The sequence below is a fragment of the Dasypus novemcinctus genome, chromosome 7 (genome assembly GCF_030445035.2).
Source record: "Dasypus novemcinctus isolate mDasNov1 chromosome 7, mDasNov1.1.hap2, whole genome shotgun sequence".
In the NCBI taxonomy this organism is placed as follows: Eukaryota; Metazoa; Chordata; class Mammalia; order Cingulata; family Dasypodidae; genus Dasypus; species Dasypus novemcinctus.
The window spans coordinates 24,879,580-24,898,474 of record NC_080679.1 but is presented as its reverse complement, the minus strand read 5'-3'; the positions used below and the strand labels follow the sequence as shown (position 1 = coordinate 24,898,474).

Sequence of the window (18,895 nt, the reverse complement as noted above, 5' to 3'; positions counted from 1 at the left end):
GACTTCACAGGTGCATTCTACCAGTCATTCAAAGACGATCTAATACCAATCTTGCTCAAGCTCTTCCAAAAAAATTGAACAGGAAAGAATGCTACCAAACTCATTCTATGAAGCCAACATCACCCTAATACCAGAACTAGGTAAAAATACTGTGAAGAAAGAAAATTACAGACCAATTTCTCTAATGAATATAGATGCAAAAATCCTCAACAAAGTACGCAAATTGAACCCAAAAGCACATTAAAAGAATTATACGCCATCATCAAATGAGTTTTATCCTAGGTATGCAAGGGTGGTTCAACACAAAAAAAATCAATTAGCATAATAAACCACATTAATAAATTTGAAGAAGAAAAATCACACAGTTATCTCAATTGGCACAGAAAAGGCATTTGAGAAAATACAGCATCATTTCTTGATTTAAAAAAAAAACAAAGAAAATACAGGAATAGAAGGAGCTTTCTCAACATGGTAAAACACGTGTATGAGAATGAACAGCTACCATTATACTCAATGGTGTTCCCTCTGAGATAGGGAACAAGACAAGGATGTCCGTTGTCACCACTGTTATTCAAAATTGTGCTAGAGCAATTAGGCAAGATAAAGAAACAGAAGTCATCTAAATAAGAAAGGAAGAAATAAAACTGTTGCTATTTGCTGATGATATGATCCTATATCTAAAAAATCCTGAAAAATCCTCAAAAAAAGCTACCAGAATAGACAAGTTTCAGCAAAGTGGCCAGATACAGGATTAATATACAAAAATCGGTAGCTATACAGTTTCTATACACTACTGATTAGCAATCTTAGGAGGAAGTCAGAAAAAATTCCATGTAATAGCAACTAAAAGAATCAAATACTTAGGAATAAACTCAACCAAGGACATAAAGGACCTGCATTCAGAAAACTACAAAATATTGCTAAAAGAAACCAGAGAAGATGTAAATAAATGGAAGGACATTCCATATTCATGGATTGAAAAACTAAATATAGCTAAGTTGTTAATTCTACCCAGACTAATTCACTGATTCAATTCAATTCCACTAAAAATCTCAACAGCCTTTTTTGAAGAAATGGAGAAGCCAATTATCAAATTTATTTGGAAGGCTAAGGGACCCTGAATATCCAAAAAAGAAGAATGAAAGTGAAGGACTCTTACTTCCTGACTTTTAAAAACATATATAGGGAAGCAGACTTGGCCCAATGGATAGGGCATCTGCCTACCACACGGGAGGTCTGCGGTTCAAACCCAGGACCTCCTTGACACGTGTGGAACTGGACCACGCACAGTGCTGATACACGCAAGGTGTACCGTGCCATGCAGGGGTGTCCCCCACATAGGGGAGCACCATACGCAAGGAGTGTGCCCTGTAAGGAGAGCCGCCCAGTGCGAAAGACAGTCCATCCTGCCCAGGAGTGGCACCACACACACGGAGAGCTGACGCAGCACGATGATGCAACAAAAAGACACAGATTCCCGGTGCTGCTGACAAGAATACAAGCGGACAGAGAAAAACACACAGTGAATAGACACAAAAAGCAGATAACTGGGGGGGGGGGGGGGGGGGGAGAGAAATAAATAAAAATAAATCTTTAAAAAAACATATATATATATATATATATATAAGTTTAAAAGTAGCTTTAGGTTACATAAAGGTTACATCAAAAATATAGGGGAGCAGCTATGGTTCAATCAGTTGGGCTCTGGTCTACCATAGGGGAGACCCTGGGTTCACGTCCCAGGGCCTCCTTGTGAAGGCAGGCTTGCCCACATGCTGCAGAGAGCTGACAGCCTGACGGCTAGACAGCCCATACCAACGCTGCGGGAGCTGATGGCTGTCGCAGCAAGATGACACAACAAAGGGAGACAAGCAGACACAGAAAAAATGTACAGTGAATGGACACAGAGAACAGACAGCAAAGCAAGCTGCAAGGGAGGCGGGGAATAAATAAATAAATCTTTAAAACATATATATATAGGGGATTCCCATATACTTTCGTCCCCCTCTCACACTTTCCCACATTAACAACATTTTTCATTAGTGTGGTACATTGGTTACAATTGATGAACATGTACTGAAGCATTGTACTAACCAAGGACTATAGTTGAAACTATAGTTGACACTTTGCTCCACACAATTTTATAGATTTTGATAAAATGTATAATGGCCTGTATTCATCATTGCAATGTCATCCAGGACAATTCCAGTGTCCCCAAAATGCCCCAATGTTGCACCTATTCTTCCCTCTCCCTCCCCTCAGAACCTCTGGTGGTGACTGCCTTTATTTCAATGATACAAGTTCTTCCATTGCTAGAATAATTTTCTATTCCTAAAATAATCATAAGACTACTTTAGTCCATAGTTGCTTTCCCCTATTATACTTGTTCATTCCTCAATCTTCAGGATTTGGGGGTGGTGATGCCCACCCTGCCTCTGATTGAGAGGGGGCTTAGATCCCATGAAGCAGATGGATGGAACTGTATTACTTGCAGTTGCAGACACTCTCCACTTCCTGGGATGGGTGTTGTCCATCATTATCTTCTTGTTAGTTGTCCTGGGTGAGTCCAATGAACTGTTAAATAGGTGTTGCAACTCTGCTGAAATTCAGGGCTCAACTGGCATATGAAGAGACTGAAGATTTAAGTCTCTAGGGCATATATTTAACAAGTATAGTGCTAATTATAGGTTCGAATAAAAGGGACGGAAGAGCCATGTGTAGGGAAATTATAAATGAGTCTAACTCTGTTATCTTGGGGAGCATATATTCCAAAGTAAAACCCATTGACAGGGTGCTGAATTCCTGAGATTGTCTGCCCTGACTATAGGGTCTAAATGTCTCTAGAGCCCTCAGGAGCCCTGCTGTTTGAAGCACTGTTTACTGTGGCAGTCAATGAGATCCTGCTGAGACATGCATAAGTGTAATCTCTGGAATAACCTCCTGACTCATTTTGAAGCTTCTTAGCCATAAAAACTCATTTATTTTTAATATTTCCCTTTTTCAATCAAGGTCTTTTTCCAGATTCATCGCTAGGCAGTGCTTAGTAATAATCCCTCAGTATCAGGGAGGCTCATCCCCGGGACTCATGTCCCATGCTGGGGGGAAGATAGTGCATTTATATGCTGAGTTTGACTTCAAGAAAGGCCACATTTGAGCAAAAAGGAGGCTTTTAGGAGGTAACTCTTAGGCAATATATAATACAAAGCAAGTTTCAATTTCACTAGAAAAGGTTCATAAGTACAACCTTCAATATCAAGGGCTTGGCCTAATGTTCTGTCCTTCTTTGCCAGGCACTGCCCATGTACTCAGGGGATTCTTGCTGCTCTATTAGAGAATGTAGCAGGACTTCCCAGGAGAGGTATTCAATATTCTTTGGTTATCGTATGGGACTCTACCCATCAAGACTTGGACATATTCACATGCCATAGAGTGTATAGGTGTACCCTTCCCCACACATTCCCCCATCACCGACACCCGCACCAGTGATCCTACCCTGCCACAGTTGTGACCCTTCTAGTATGCCCCAGATGCACACTATCCCATATATCCCCCCACCCCCAATACCATGCTTCAGTAACCCATCCCCTGCCATATTGCTGAAAGAGCATCCCCTCCATTGTAGTTCTAACCACAGACCTGCCAATCCCCAGAGTTCACCTGCTTCTTCCTCCAACCCTCCCCCCAGTTCCATGAATAGCCCCACCCAAGCCCCGACCCCACTCCCCCTCACACTCCTGTACCCTTGAATCCAATCACACCACTGCACCACTCTCACCCCCACCCACTGCCCAACCACCCCCTTCCACCTTACCATCGCAAGGCTTCTGCTTTGCAGTTTGAAGACCTCTTCTACCTGTCACCTCATTGTGTGTTCTCTCAGTTTCTCAACCTGGCATCAATTTCCAACTTCTCCTGCATCTCAGTTTCACTTCCATGGAGTTACTCTGACTGATTAAGTTCAGACATGGTCAATTCTGTTGGGTAAAGCTCTTATGTCAGGCCACCTCATAGTTATCCATCCATCCATCCATTTGTTCATTCAACAAATATGCATGGCCACTGACCTACTTCTAGACTGTTTATACATTAGGTAGGTGCCCATCCTTGTCTAATAGTGGTGGTTGGAGAATTGAGGGGAGGGCAAGGTCATATAGTGGTAACAGCATGGAGCAATATATTTAAGAAACTGTCTTAGGTTGGGGCTGTGGACATATCATGCATTCTAAGCCTTGGCCAGTTCAGGAAAAAAGTCATTTGTTTCAGCAAGGCTTCTGACAAAAGTGGTGGGTAATTAATTCAAAACTGAGAACTCTAGTGCTGAGGGTGATATTTTGTGTTATTGGCCAATCCTTTGCTTGAGATGTGAGTCCTGAGGGTGACTGAGTTAATTTTAAGGTGAAGGTGACCTGTATTCTGGCCCAGTGTGTGGTTGTCCCACCTTGTTGCAGAAGCACCTACAAGCAGGCTAAGATTCCCCAGGAAAACCTGTCCTCTAAAACCATGAGATAGATAACCTTGGTCTGGAAGATATTCTCAGGAAAGAAGCTTAGAATGTTTGATTTTGAGCATGATTGAACTGCCTAGATCATAAATTAAATAAGTTGATCCATTGAGTAGTCACTGAGCTGATCTTAACAGATGCTGAACTCTACCAGCCAAAAATGGGGACTTGACCTGCACACGTTCTTTCTGGCTAACAGAGTCAAGTCTTTCTTTTAGCAATATTTTAAAACTGTGAACTGCATCAGGCACACTGAAGTGTATTCAATGCATATGTACAGTGTAAAGATTAATAGTTCAGGGAGCATCCCTGTGTCCCGGTTAAGAAACAGAACAGCATTTTACCAGAGTCTTGTAAGCCCCTTACAAGGGCGGGCGGCCCTTCCGCAATGGTATCTCCCTCTTTCCCCTGACAGAGGCAAACTCCACCCTGTGTTTTGTGTTAGTCACCCCCCAAGTTTTCTTTATATTTTCTAACATCTCTGTGTTCCTCTACTATATATTGTTTTGTAAAACCAGGTAACATGCACGAAACTGACTGGGTGAGGAGCAGGGGTAGTTGCTGCCTTAGATGAAGGCCCCAGGAAGTGAGACGCCGGAGCCTCAGGTCAGAGGTGAACTCGTTTTCCCTGAGAGTTTACAAGGCAAAGTCACAGCTGGGTCTATGGGAAATAGAACTCCATCCATACAGGAGCTCTCCTGTGGAGTGTTTATAAATTTCAGAAACCTTTTAAAGGTTAAAAAGAGTAAGTCTGTTCTAAGCACAAAAGTACTAAAGGGTGTCATCTTAGGCAAAGTTTCTCAGTCTCCACACTATTGACATTTATGAACATTTGGGGCCAGATAATTCTTTCATTGGGGGAGGGGGATTGTCGTGTGCATCTTAGGATATTTAACAGCATTTCTGGCCTCCACCCACTATACGCCAGTAGCAAAAAAAAAATTTTTTTTAATTTAAAAGAGTAGGGTACGTGTCAGGGTGAACAGTGGGCCAAGTGCTGAACATTGGGTAGGGATTTGGTCAGGGAGAATGGGTTGCTCTGTGTTTTCTGATTGTAAGTTCCGACAGCCTGCTTCGAGCTTTCAGAAATGAGTCTGAGCAGGACACTCTTGGTGGGTGTGCAATAATATCGTCAGGTGGTCCTGGCAAGAAATCATGGTGGGGAGACCAGAAAATTCATCAACACAAGACCAGCCTCTTGGTAATGAGCCGCGCTTCAGAACCAGCTAAAGATTTGCCGTCAGGAGGGGTCGGGGATGAGCCGCCCGGAAAGAAGCGATGGAAAGCACAGTGTCTGGGATGATGAGGCGGTGGTGGTGGTGCCCAAGTGCCTACTCTGAGCCCTGCATGGTGCTAAGCAGTGTCCACAGATGGTCTCACTTAATCCTCATAACAATCCATGAAGAGTATGCTTATTTCCAAGTGAAGAAATGGGCTCTCCAAGAGATTAAGTAATTTGCTCAGGGTCACACAGCTGGTAAATTGTGAAGCCAGTGTTTTCAGCATTTTCCAGGGATTCGGGCAACATCATCCGGAGGAAAAGAGACGAAGTGAGCAGCAGGGGCTATCGGTGAAGTGATGGGAGTCTGCTTGGGCTAGTGGGAATAACAATGAAAACAATAGTCCTTCGTTTACTGAGCACATACTAAGTGCTTGGCACTGTTCCAAAACACTTTTACATGCATCAACTTGAGGTGAAATGAAACCCCAAAACATAAAACTGGCACATGATGGACCAAGCTTAAGGCATTTGGAAGCATTTCAAAATAACCCCTGGTATTTTGTATTTGCATCAGGTTGGCAAAAACAAAAGTTCTAGCTACCCTGAAGATGCTTCCTCTGCTCAGAGGTGCCCATTCACTCAACATTTATTAAGGAACTGTCTGTTGTCTGCCAAAGGACTCAGCAGAGACCAGGACAGGCATTCCAGGAGCAGGAAAAGGGCCAGAAACAGCAAACGAAATAAAGAAATATTCAGAAGGGTCTGTATTTTTCATTCTCTCACTGATACCACAATAAAGTGAAAACATAAGCACTGTTTGATTTTGCCACCAGGTCCTAAAAAACTGTTCTTGCCTAATTTGCTTTCAGCAAGCCTTTCCTGGGAAGCGTTTGTGTGCCAGGCTCCAAGTGCAGAGGCGTGGCCCACAGACGACTCTGTCCTTGGGCGGTGCAATGTGGGGGATAGACAGGCAAGTGAACAATTTTATCGCAGGGGATTTGTGCTATGATTGTGGTATGAACAAAATCCTGTGGGGGCACAGAAGAGTGACTAATTCTGTCTGGGGGTGTCAGAAAATTTTTAACGGAGGAGGGGACATTTCAAGTGGGTGTGCGGCAGGGCTCACACCCAGATTGCCAGACGCAGATGGGGAGAAAGTTCTGAAATCTGGAATGCGCACGGACAGGCTGGCCCTCTCAGGCTTCGGCAAGGGTGGGAGGGAGTCCAGAGGAAGTAATATTTATTAACAAGGAGGCGTGAGGCTTGTGTTAGTACCAGTTAAAATGACTGGCAACCCACCCGTTTCTCTATCCAGATACCTACCTTATTAAATTAAGATGTCCAAAAGGCTTGCAGCACAGCTGTACACTTTTGGGAGGCTTGTAAATTGGTGTGACCCTTCTGGAGGACAGTTTGGAAACATCCGTCAAAATTACAAATGCACAGGGTTTGTGAGCCAGCAATTTCACTTCTAGGAATTTATCCTCAGATGCACCCACTCGCATGTGAAATGTACAAGGTTTCCTTGCATCATTGTAGTAGTGAAAATCTTGAAGCAATTATTTATCTATGGAGGATTGGTTAGTAAATTAGGATATCTCTTTAAAATGGAATACTATTGAATCTAAAAAGAAAACAAAAATAAGGTAGCTATTTATGTCCTCTTTGGAATGATTTTGAGGATATATTGTTCAGTGAAAAAAACAAGAGCAGAACTATTTGGACAAAATCGAAATGGAAAAAATTTAATTCCTCTATGAGATATCTGAATTGCTGAATTAAAGAAACCTAGACTGTACTATCTTCAAACTCCTTGTGATATGTGACAAGAAATTCCTTACTGTTAAAGCCAGCTGAGAAGTAGCCCAAACCATCCAGATATATAACCCTAAGGTCTGGGGAGGCTCTTGTACTTGGCCAGAATAATGCAGAAGAGGGAATTAAATCTTGCCAGTTTACCCCATTTGAACTGTAGTGGCATTCCCAAGGGATCCCCTCCCCAGGTATTCAGAGTCTGCAGAAACAAATAGCCATTCACACAGTGCGGCTGTGGGGCTTTTCTGCACAGAGGTACAATTTGGCAGGATTCTACTTGCCTGGCTTCTTTTATATATATATATAAAACCTCATCAGAGGAACAAGCTAAAAGCCTGGCAGAATCTATCCGCAACCATGGAGTGAAAGGGCAGTGCAAGGGAGGCTAGAATCAAGCCTGCTCATAGGGAATCCTAATCACCCACTCTTTGCCCACAGGAGCACCCAGATAATCCAGACTTGCTATAGTGATGGAAAAGCCAAGAACTCTCTGGCTCAAGCACATGGTCTGAGAACACGGTCACAGAGCTGAAATTGTCCTGTCTGTAGTATCTGGATAGTTTTCAGGGTTCATTGTGGCTCATCTGACCGTTCATTCGAGAAAAACAATCATTTGTCCCCTGCACTCCTCTAAGCATTAGGGAGGTATTCAACAGTGAGCAAAACTTAAATGATCTTTGCCCTTAGTGACTTACAGTCTAGAGGAGGAGAGGGTGATTAAATAACCATCAAATAGGTGTACAAGTACAACTGAGCTAAGTATTATCGAGGAAAGATACAGAGTGGTTTAAAGTGGTTAAGAAAAATGCCCATTTTAGAATGGGGTTAGAAGGCCTGTCTGTGGAAATTACATGAGCTGACATCTGAAAAATGAATGGGCGCTAACTAAGTGATGTGGGAGGAGAGCATTTCAGGCAGAAGGAAGTTTGTGCAAAGGCCCTGGGGAGGGAGGAGCAGGGAACTCTAAGAAATGAAAGAAGGTCAGTATGGCAGAGAACAAAGAGTGAAGGGGAGTGTACACCAAGGTGAGGCTGGAGAGGTAAACGGGCAGGCAAGGGAAAGCCATAGTATTTTTGTAAGAGCAACAGAAAACCATTTTTGGCACAGTGTTCATTGTCCCCTAATATCTATATTACCCTTTATTACTCTTAATAGAACCCTGGAGTTTAGGCTCAGCATCTGACAACCAGTCAGAGACCATTTCCCAGACTCCTTTGCAGATAGGTTTACCCATGTGACTAAGTTCTGGTCAATGGGCTGTGAGCAGAAGTAAGGGTATGCCTCTGTTGTCCCCTATTCCCTTCTCACTACTAGAATGCAGACATGATTGTGGGAGCCGGAGAAGCCCTCCTGGACCAGGAGATGGCAAATGAGCAAGATAGAGGCAAACTGGGCCCGCATCACCAGGGAGCCACGATAGCAGCCCTGAACTGCTAAACGCGGACCACACGTGGCAAATTAATGAACCTGTTGAAGCCGCTGTATTTTGGTCTTTCTCACGGAAGTTAGACCTCTGTTCTTAGTGCTACGCCACCACGGCGCCCTGGGTTGAGGTGTGACAGAATCAAATTTCCATTTTGAAATAGTTGCTCTGGCTGCTGCTGCTGTGTGGAGAGTAAAAGCAAGATCAGTCAGGAGCCATTTCAGGCACCCTTGGAGGTGAGTGGTGTCTTGGACTTGTAGAGCAGCCACAGAGAACCAAACCCCATCAGAACGTTTTTTGCCTGGTGTAATGGAGTGAGCAAGGGTTCTGGCCTTAGGGAGAGGTAAGTTCTCCTGCTGGGATTCTGATGGGACCGAACACAGGAAACCATCAAAATAGCCAATAGGTATTTAATGGTCAATCTGAGAAAGCAGCAGAAACGGGAAGGGGTTCTGCCTAAGTAATAGGGGTGAGCGCAAGCAACTGCAGGGAGCTCTGAGAGAAATGGAGCCTGGAGCCTTGGGGGCCCTCCAGACTGCCCATCAAGGCTCTCTTCCAGGATCGTGTCCCACATCAAGAAGAAACTCTTCCTAGAAGAACCAGAACTGAGCAGACTAAGGACAACAGAAACCATGACAAGAAAAGGCTCAGGTAAGAACAGGAGGAGAGAAAAGAAGAGAAAAAGAACAAAAACAGACGAATGGGGGAGGGGAACACAGCCTAGAACTCTCAGAAAGCATACTGCCATTTTCCTCATTGCTATTAGAAAATAGAAGCAGAGGGAGCTCTGTGCCGTACGGGAGCCATCCTGAACCACAGCACCCTTCAAAAGTTCAGGAAAATTAATTTCATAAAAAAATAAGCAACAGGGAAGTATTGAGGCCAAATCACACACAGAGTTATTATAAGAGAATAAGAAGCAGAACAATAATTCCTACAGGCGAAGTATGGCAGAAAGGCAGGCCCACAGAACAGACAAAAACTGTAACCTTCTATTTTGAAACAAGATAAAAGATATTGTACTAAGAATAATACAAGACATAAAAAAAAAAAACCAGCATAAGCCAGAATTAGAAAAACTCTGAAATGAGGTGACAGAACTCAGCAAAGAATCAGAAACGAAAGAAAAAGTAACTCCACAAGGGAAGACTGAAGTGGAAGGACGCTAGAGAGAATTAACAGAGCAGATAAGGCCTGCCGAGAAATAGAAGGTGAAAAGGAGGACATTTTTAAAAATTGAAAAAATAAAAAGATGGAAAGGAGTCAAAGAAAGAGGGAAAGTTGCAGATACTGAGATAGGCAAACAAGAGCCAACACTTAGTAAATAGGGATCTCTGAAGAAGAAAACCAAGGAAGGCAAGGAACAGAAAGAATACCACGGAGAGGCCTGTGCGGCGAGGAAGGCTTCGCCAGGTCAGTGAGGAGCGGGTCTCCTGCTGACAGTCACGCCAACGAGCTTGGAAGCGGATCTTCCGGTTTGAGGCAAGTCTTCAAATGACTGCCATCTGGACCAATTCCTTCATCATGACCTCATGAGACACCCTTGAACCAGAAACGTCCAGCTCAGCCACTCCCAAATTCCTGATCTGCAGAGGCTGCCAGCTAGTAAATATCTGTAATTTCAAGCCGCTGAGTTTGGCAGTCATTTTTTATGCAGCAATAGAAAACTAATAGAAAGGCATAAGGGTAGCTTCCAGGATGGAGCTATTCCAATTAGTCCTGCTAAGAGCATTCTAATACATGTCTTAAGGTGAATATATGTTCATTTCTCAGTGCGGTATACGCCCACGAGTGAAATCGCTGGATCAGCAGGTATACCTTTCATAAATACTGGAAAAACAATGTTCCAAAGTGTTTGTACCAATTCCCACTCTCACCAGCAGTGTGTTAGAGTTCTGCTTGCTCCATATTCTCACCAACATGATATTTTCCACCTTTTTCATGTTAGTAATTTTGATGAGTTGTAATGGAATCTCACTGTGATTTTAATTTCCATTTTTTCTAATGCCTGATGAGGTAGAGCACGTTTGCAAAAAACTGTTGGCCATTTGGATATCCCCATCCATAAAGGACCTGTTCAAAACTTTTACCCATTTTTAAAAATTGAGTTGTCTTTTTCTGATTAATTTATAAAAACTTTTTATATTCTGTAATCAGTTCTTTGGCAGATATATAATATTTCTTCTCTCACTGTTTGGATTTTCTTTTCTCTCTCTGTAGTAGTTTTTTATAAATAAAAGTTCTTAATTTGAGTCAAGTCCAACTTATTAATCTCTTTCCATATGGTCAGTGGTTTTATATCCTGTTAAGAAATCTCATAAAAATATTCTCCTATGTTATCCTCAAGAAGTTTTATTTAGTCTATGATTCATTTGAAATTGATTTCTGTGCATGACGTGAGGTAGAGATTAATATTTACAATTGCTCTGGCACCATTTATTGGGACAAAAAAGTTGTCCTTTCCCCAGGGCATTGCAATAACACCTTTGTTATAAATTGAGAGACCATAATTTTTTGGGGGGTATAGGGGCCAAGGATTCAACCTGGGACCTTGTATGTGGGAAACCAGCACAGAATACTGAGCTGGTTTTTCTGTTTGCCTGTTTTTGTTTTTTTTTTGTTTTTCAGGAGGCACTGGGAACTGAACCTGGGACCTTCCTATGTGGGAGGCAGGTGCTCAACCACTTGAGCCACATCTATTCCCCATGAACATAAATTTTGAGGACTGTTTATGGACTCTGTTATGCTCCATTTGTCTATCCATGCACCAATATCATCCCAGGTTTTCTGTTTGTTTGTTCTTCAGTTTTTAATTTTCTTTTTTTTTATTTCAAAGGTTTTGTAAGAAGGACATCACCAGTGTATTTCACAAAAGCATAAATGTGTATACCCCAGCAACACTAAAAGAATAATCTTCAAAAATGTTCATCCCTGATTATTTACATTTTTTAATATAAATTTTTTAAAAGATTTATTTTATTTATTTCTCTCCCCTTTCCCCCCATTGTCTGCTCTCTATGTCCATTCTCTGTGTGTTCTTTTGCGTCTGCTTACATTGTCAGGCAGCGCCAGGAAACTGCGTCTTTTTGTTGTTGTTGTTGTTGTTGCATCATCTTGCTGTGTCAACTCTCTGTGTGTGTGGTGCTACTCCTGGGTGGGCTGCACTTTGTTCACATGGGGCAGCTCTTCTTGTGGGGCACACTCCTTGCACGTGGGGCACCCCTACACGTGGGCACCCCTGTGTGGCAGGGCACTCCTTGCGTGCAGCAGCACTGCGCATGGGCCAGCTTACCACACAGGTCAGGAGGCCCTGGGTATCGAAACCTGGACCTTCCACATGGTAGGCAGATGCTCTATCAGTTGAACCACATCCACTTCCCATATAAATTTAGGACTTCAGTGTGTAAATAAATATACATTACTATACCTTTCTAGTGTGGTTTACCAGCAAATCAGCTGAACCTTTTTTTTTTTTTTAATTACAGCAGGTATCCTTTTGAAGGAAAACAGCTGAAACTGTCCAGGTCACAGCACTTGTCAGTCTGCCCTGCCTTGGGTGCTTGTGGCAGGTGTCAACGTGGCTGGGAACATCAACACCTTGGTGTGCATGAATGTTAAATCAGGAAGGTTGACAATCACCTTATGGCTTCTTTACTCAGGTGCTCCTCTTTTTTAGGTTTCCTGGTAGATGTTCTTGTCTTCTCAGCTATGGACATGAATCTGGCAAATGCATCAGTCACTTAGAAGTTGTTAACTCATACAACTCTGGATCACACCTGGGATTGTGGTGCTGCTGTTAGAGCTACTGTCATCCACGGGTACAAAGAACTCAAGGTTCAGAAGAGTGGAACCTCCACTAGCATCTAAAGGGTCACTAAGGCCACTGTTACTCCAGTCAAACAGGACAGGTGGTAGGGACTCCTGGAACTGATCAAGTGTGCCTGTGTTCATCCCTGCTGTTATCGTGGCTGTCTGCCCTATGGAAGCTCTTTTTTCTGAGCAGACAGTGGTTTTAGTACTTCCTTAGTAAGCTCTAACATACCCAATCCTGCTGCGTACATGGGCACAATCACAATCTGCTTCTCATTGCCTGAGTATCTATTCCCAAGGGGCACAAAAGCGTCTTGTTGCTAAGGGAGCCACCCCACTGGTATCTCAAGCCATGTGCATCATGGATAGCCCGTAGTTCAGTGTATATATCCTGCAGTTCTTCTCTTTCAGCTAAGGCCACTCTTATTTTTATGGGCAAGGTGCTTGTTTCCAGCAAGTGCTTCAGAAGTAACTTCCTTTTCAGCACCAGGGACAAATATGGAAGGAAAACGGGCCTTGAAAATTCATTCCAGGCAGTTTAGTAAAGCTGTATGAATTGAAGTATCTGATTTCTCTATGGCCACTAGCAACTGTTCCTCTGGAAGTTGTTAAATGACACTTAGTTTTGGGGGTTCCTGGAGCATCGATATTTTCATCTGTCCTGTGTGACTGCCAGGCCTCTTTTTGATGATAAGATTCAGTAGTCTTCTGGTCCCAAATATAGCCCATGCATTCCAATCTCCAATTTGGCTAGGACCAGCTAAACTGAAGTCTGCAAAATCATCGTTGTCTTGAAAAGTACTGCAATAATCTTGAACATCTGGCACAGAATCAAAATCTCCAAACTTACCTCCTTGCTGATTTTTCAGTTTTGAAACAGGTTCAGTGCCTGTCCCAGTAGACTTTCTTGCCAAATTACATTCCTCTAATAAACTATCAGAAGTCTGTTATCAGTCTGACTTGGTAAACAGAATTTCCTCTTGACAAGAAACAGAATATCTATTGCCAAGTTCTCCAAAGTCATCACCTGGCTCACTAAAATGTGGAAAGAGTTCTGAGGACTCTTCAAAAACGACATCATGAGAGTGGATTTGGCTCAAGCAGTTGGGCGCCCACCTCCCACATGGGATTTCACGACTTTGGTTCCTGGTGAATCCTAAAGAAGATGAGCAATATGGTGAGCTGACACAGTGAGATGATGCAACAAGGAAATACAAGGAGAGACACAAGAAGCAGGGAGCAGATGTGGCTCAATTGATTGGGCGCTTCCCTCCCACATGGGAGGTCTCAATTCTCCTAAAAGAAGATGAGCAGAAAGCACACAATGAAAAAAATCAAAGAGCAGATATGAGGGGGCGGCGAGAAATAAATAAAAATAAATATTTTTTTAAAAAGTCACATCGTTCATTGAGTCTTTTGTGTGTGTGTGTGTATGTGTGTTTTTTATTTTTTTCTCCCCCTTCCCCGTTGTTTGTGCTTGCTGTCTGCTCTCTGTATCCATTCACTGTGTGTCCTTCTGTGTCTGCTTTTTTTCTCTTTAGATAGTACCGGGAATGGATCCTGGGACGTTCTGAAGTGGGAGAGAGGTGCTCAGTTGCTTGCACCACCTCAGCTCCCTGCTCTGCTGTGTCTCTTATTGTCTCTCCTCTATGTCTCTTTTTGCTCTGTTATCTTGCTGCACCAACTCTCCGATTGAGTCAGCTCTCAAAGCAGGCCAGCATTCCACGTGGGCCAGCACACTGCATGGGCCAGCACTGCGCATGGACCAGCTCTCCACTGGGCCAGGTCACCATGCAGGCCAGCTTGCCTTCACCAGGAGGCCCTGGGAATCAAACCCTGGACCTCCCATATGGTAGTCGGGAGCCCAATCACTTGAGCCACATCTGCTTCCCTTTTTATTTTTAAAGAAGCTTTAGATTACATAAACGTTACATAAAAAATATAGGGGATTTCCATATGCCCCACTTTCTCCCCCTTCCATACTTTCCCACATTAACAATATTCTTCATTAGTGTGGTACATTTGTTACAATTGATGAACATACATTGAAGCATTGCTGCTAACTGTGGACTACAGTTTACATTATAGTTTATGCTCTGTCTTGCACAATTTTGTAAGTTATGACAAAATATATAATGGAATTGTCATGCAAGACAATTCCAATGTCCTGAAAATGCCCCCATATTACACATATTCTTCCCTCTCCCTCCCCTCAAAACCTCTGGTAGCCACTGCCTTTATATCAATGATAAAAGTTCTCCCATTGCTAGAATAATAATAAATCTATAGTAGAATAATAAGTCTACTTTAGTCCATTGTTCATTATTCAATCTTGAGGACTTGGGGATGGTGATGCCCAAACTGCTTCTAATTGAGAAGATGCTTAGATCCCATGGTGCAGATGGATAGAATTATCTTCTTGCAGTTGCAGACAGTCTTTATTCCTTGGGATGGGTGTTGTCCATCGTCATCTCCTTGTTAGTTGTCCTAAGTGAGTCCAATGAACTGGAGAGTAGGTGTTGCAACTCTGCTGAGATTCAGGATTCAACTGGCACATGGATGGACCAAATATTTAAGTTTCTGGGACATATTTTTATCAAGTATAGTGCTAATTATAGCTTCAAATAAAAGGGGCAGAAAAGCTGTGTGTAGGGAAACTATAAATGAGTAACTTACACTGGGGAGCATAAATTCCAAAGTAAGACCCCTGACAGGGTGCCAAATTCCTGAGCTTTCTGTCCTGCTTATAGTGTCTGGATGTCTCTAGATCTCTCCGGAGCCCTGCTACTTGAGGCACTGTTTACTGTGTCACTCAATGAGATCCTGCTGAGATGTGCATAAGCATAACCTCTGAAATGACCTCCCGGCTCACTTTGAAATCTCTTAGCCATAAAAACTCATTTTTATTTACCATTTCCCCCTTTTGGTTAAATCCTTTTCCAGATGCATTGCTAGTTAGCACTTGGCAATAATACCTTGGTGCCAGGGAGGTTCATCCCCAGGAGTCATGTCCCACACCAGGGGGAAGATAGTGTGTTTATATGCTGAGTTTGGCTTAAAGAGAGCCCACATTTAAGCAACAAGGAGGCTTTCTGGAGGTAACTCTTAGGCAATATATAATACTAGGTTAAGTTTCAATTTGACAAGAAAAGTTTAAAAAATGTAACGCTTCACAAATTTGTGTCATCCTTGTGCAGGGGCTATGCTAATCTTCTTTGTATTGTTCCAATTTTAGTATATATGCTGATGAAGCAAGTGCCTCATGGAATCTAGAGTCCCAGTAACCAATGGTGGAGTCGTGCCACTGGCAGTGCCAAAGTCACCAAAATCATCCTCATTGGTATTGTTGCAAGTCATGAAGTCGTTACTACTGTCAACATTTTTTACATTTATAGAATCATCCAAAACATTTTCTTCTGTGGGATCAATGCTAGACCTTTGGAAAGTAGTAAACTTTATCATTTCTTCTTCAGAAGAAAAAACTTCATCACCAGCATCAGAAGTTTTAATGTAATTCATGCATAGATCAGCACATTTAGAAGTAAAAAACCAACTTTTCCTCAGTTTTATATTGTTCTCTCTTGCTAGCTTCTGAATTATTAGCTGTGTCTATCAAACTCCAAGCATTGATAGAACACTTGAATTTAAAAATTCATCCCATTGCAGTGTTGCAGGGCCTTGTTTTGCAGAACTGTAACCTTTGTAACTCACCACACTTATTTCTAAAACACAAACCTGATTCTCTCCACCAGTGTATTAGTCAGCCAAAGGGGCAAGGACGCAAAGTACCAAAAATCTGTTGTTGTTTTAAGATTTATTTTTTATTTATTTCTCTCCCCTTCCCTGCCCCCCCCCCCAGTTGTCTGCTCTCTGTGTCCATTCACTGTGTGTTCTTCTGTGGGAATCTGTGTCTCTTTTTGTTGTGTCATCTTGCTGCGTCAGCTCTCCGTGTGTGCGTGGCACCATTCCTGGGCAGGCTGCACTTTTTTTGGGCCTGCTCATCACACAGGTCTGGAGGCCCTGGGTTTGAACCTTGGACGTCCCATGTGGTAGGCGGATGCCCTATTCGTTGGGCCAAATCCACTTCCCTGTTGGTTTTTATAAAGGCCATTTATTTGGGGTAAAATCTTACAGTTCCAAGGGCCTAAAGAGTCCAACTCAAGGTACCATAAGAGGTATTTTCTCACCAAAGTCTGTAGCCACGTGTTGAAGCAAGATGGTTGCGGATCTCTGCCTGTTGTCTCCTTCTTTCTTCCTCTTAAGGCTCCATGGGCCCAGCTTATTCTGATCTCAGCTGTAGGCTGGAGGGCTCTTTTCTTTCCTGGTCTTCTCAACTGCTCAGGGCTCTGGTCTCTTCAGCTGCAAACTATCAGGTGAATGACTCATCTCTTTTCTGGGGGCTGCAGAAGCAAAGCTGACAAAGTTCTCTTCTCTGGTTCCTATGGAGTTTCTCTCTTCTCATGTGTATCTTCTGTGTGTCTTCTTGAGTGAGTGTCCATTAATACAACCCACCAAGGGGCGGAGACTTAAAGTGAATTACACTCTACTGGCGTGGTGGAATCAAAGCCTAATTCTAATATAATTTAATCCAAGTCATCTAAGTGAGATCTAATACAATCAAAGAGTATCATGCCCAAAGGAACAGACCAGTTTACAAAGATAATCTCTATTTTTGGAATTCATAAATAATCTCAAACTGACACAACCAGTGTGCCTTTTATCATCAAGGTTTCTACACAAAGACATTCCTTTTATAGAATTCAGTTCATTGACTATTAATTTTATTATTTTCCTGAATAGTTAGTGCTTCTCTCTCATTTAAAATTGCACATCCTTTTTTTTTAAGTTGTAGCCTTTCCTTTTTGGAAAGTGGGGCAAAATCTGCAAATTCCACAGCAAGACTAGGTGCAGAGTCCGAAGTATACTCAGTATTAAGAGGCATTAGTTCCTTAGAATGGGCTAGTGTCCAGATCCTCTGTTTCCTGAGGATTTATAGTTTTTAATACTGAAAACCTATGTGGTAGAATCTCCAGACAAGGAGGATTTCTACCATTGCAGTTCTCTAATGGCTTGTTTTGATAAGCAACATTCTTATCAGTCTAAAATCTCCTGTACAGAAATTTTCAAGTGTTCCAATATTCTGTCTCTGCTCCACTACTTTATTTAAATATCCTGGACTTTCTATGCCATCAGTGAAACTATCTAAATTTTTGTTGAAATTCTTTTTTTTGGCTGGTGGTAGAAAGTAAAACACCAGATGGTCCTTTCACAGGAGTAGAAAGTTCAGCAATGATGTCCCTCTCATTGCCATTCTTCAGGGACTTAAAACTTGTAAGGCTATCTGCATTTTCTGAATAATCATGAATTGGCATAAAATGGTTTGAAGGTACAAACTCATCCTTGGGATGGGTATAATCTGGTGTATCAAAATCAACAAATCCTACACCAGGAGGGTTAACATCTGAAAACCCACCAAATTCTCTGAATTCTTCATCGTCATCATCATCATCGGCTCCATTGAAGTGGTGGTGTGAAGGAAGAGTACATTACAGTGATGTCTGGCTTCATTGTTCAACGGCTCTCAAGTAATTAATTTATACCTGGTTCTTCTAGGATGGCTTTGATGGGCATGGCTCAGGGACCCAGGAAGGAACTGGCTCCCCAGGGGAAGAGCGGAAGGCAGGCTGCTCACAGCCTTGTCCGTGAAGGAGGGCCATGGACACCCACCAGGAGTTTCAGCACTGCCGTGGGATGCCCATCTCCTACATCCTTCTCCTCCTCCTCCTCCTCACACTGTTATAATTATTATAAATTTATAAGAAATATTGATATCTAGTAGATAGACCTCCAACTTCTTCAAGATTGTCTTTGCTATTTTGGTCCTATGATTTCCATGTAAATTTTAGAATCAGCCTGTCAATTTCCAAGGAAACATCTATTGAAATTTTTATTTGGATTGCATTTAACCTATAGAAAAGTTATGGAAAAAAATTTTTTACAGTTTTTTAAAAGCTGACATTGATAATGTCATGTAAACCTTTAAAAGATTGATATTTAATTTTGGAAAACTGCTATCAAGTTTCTGTTTGAATTCAGGGCTCAATTGAGTACAGTCCAGATAAGA

The 18,895-nt window shown here is 42.4% G+C and overlaps 2 pseudogenes; both read right to left on the bottom strand.

The window, feature by feature from the left end:
- Positions 1-12,498: 12,498 nt before the first annotated feature.
- LOC101435941 (aftiphilin-like) lies at positions 12,499-18,339 on the bottom strand (annotated as a pseudogene).
- On the bottom strand, positions 15,926-16,026 carry LOC111766379 (U6 spliceosomal RNA; annotated as a pseudogene).
- Positions 18,340-18,895: the final 556 nt, after the last annotated feature.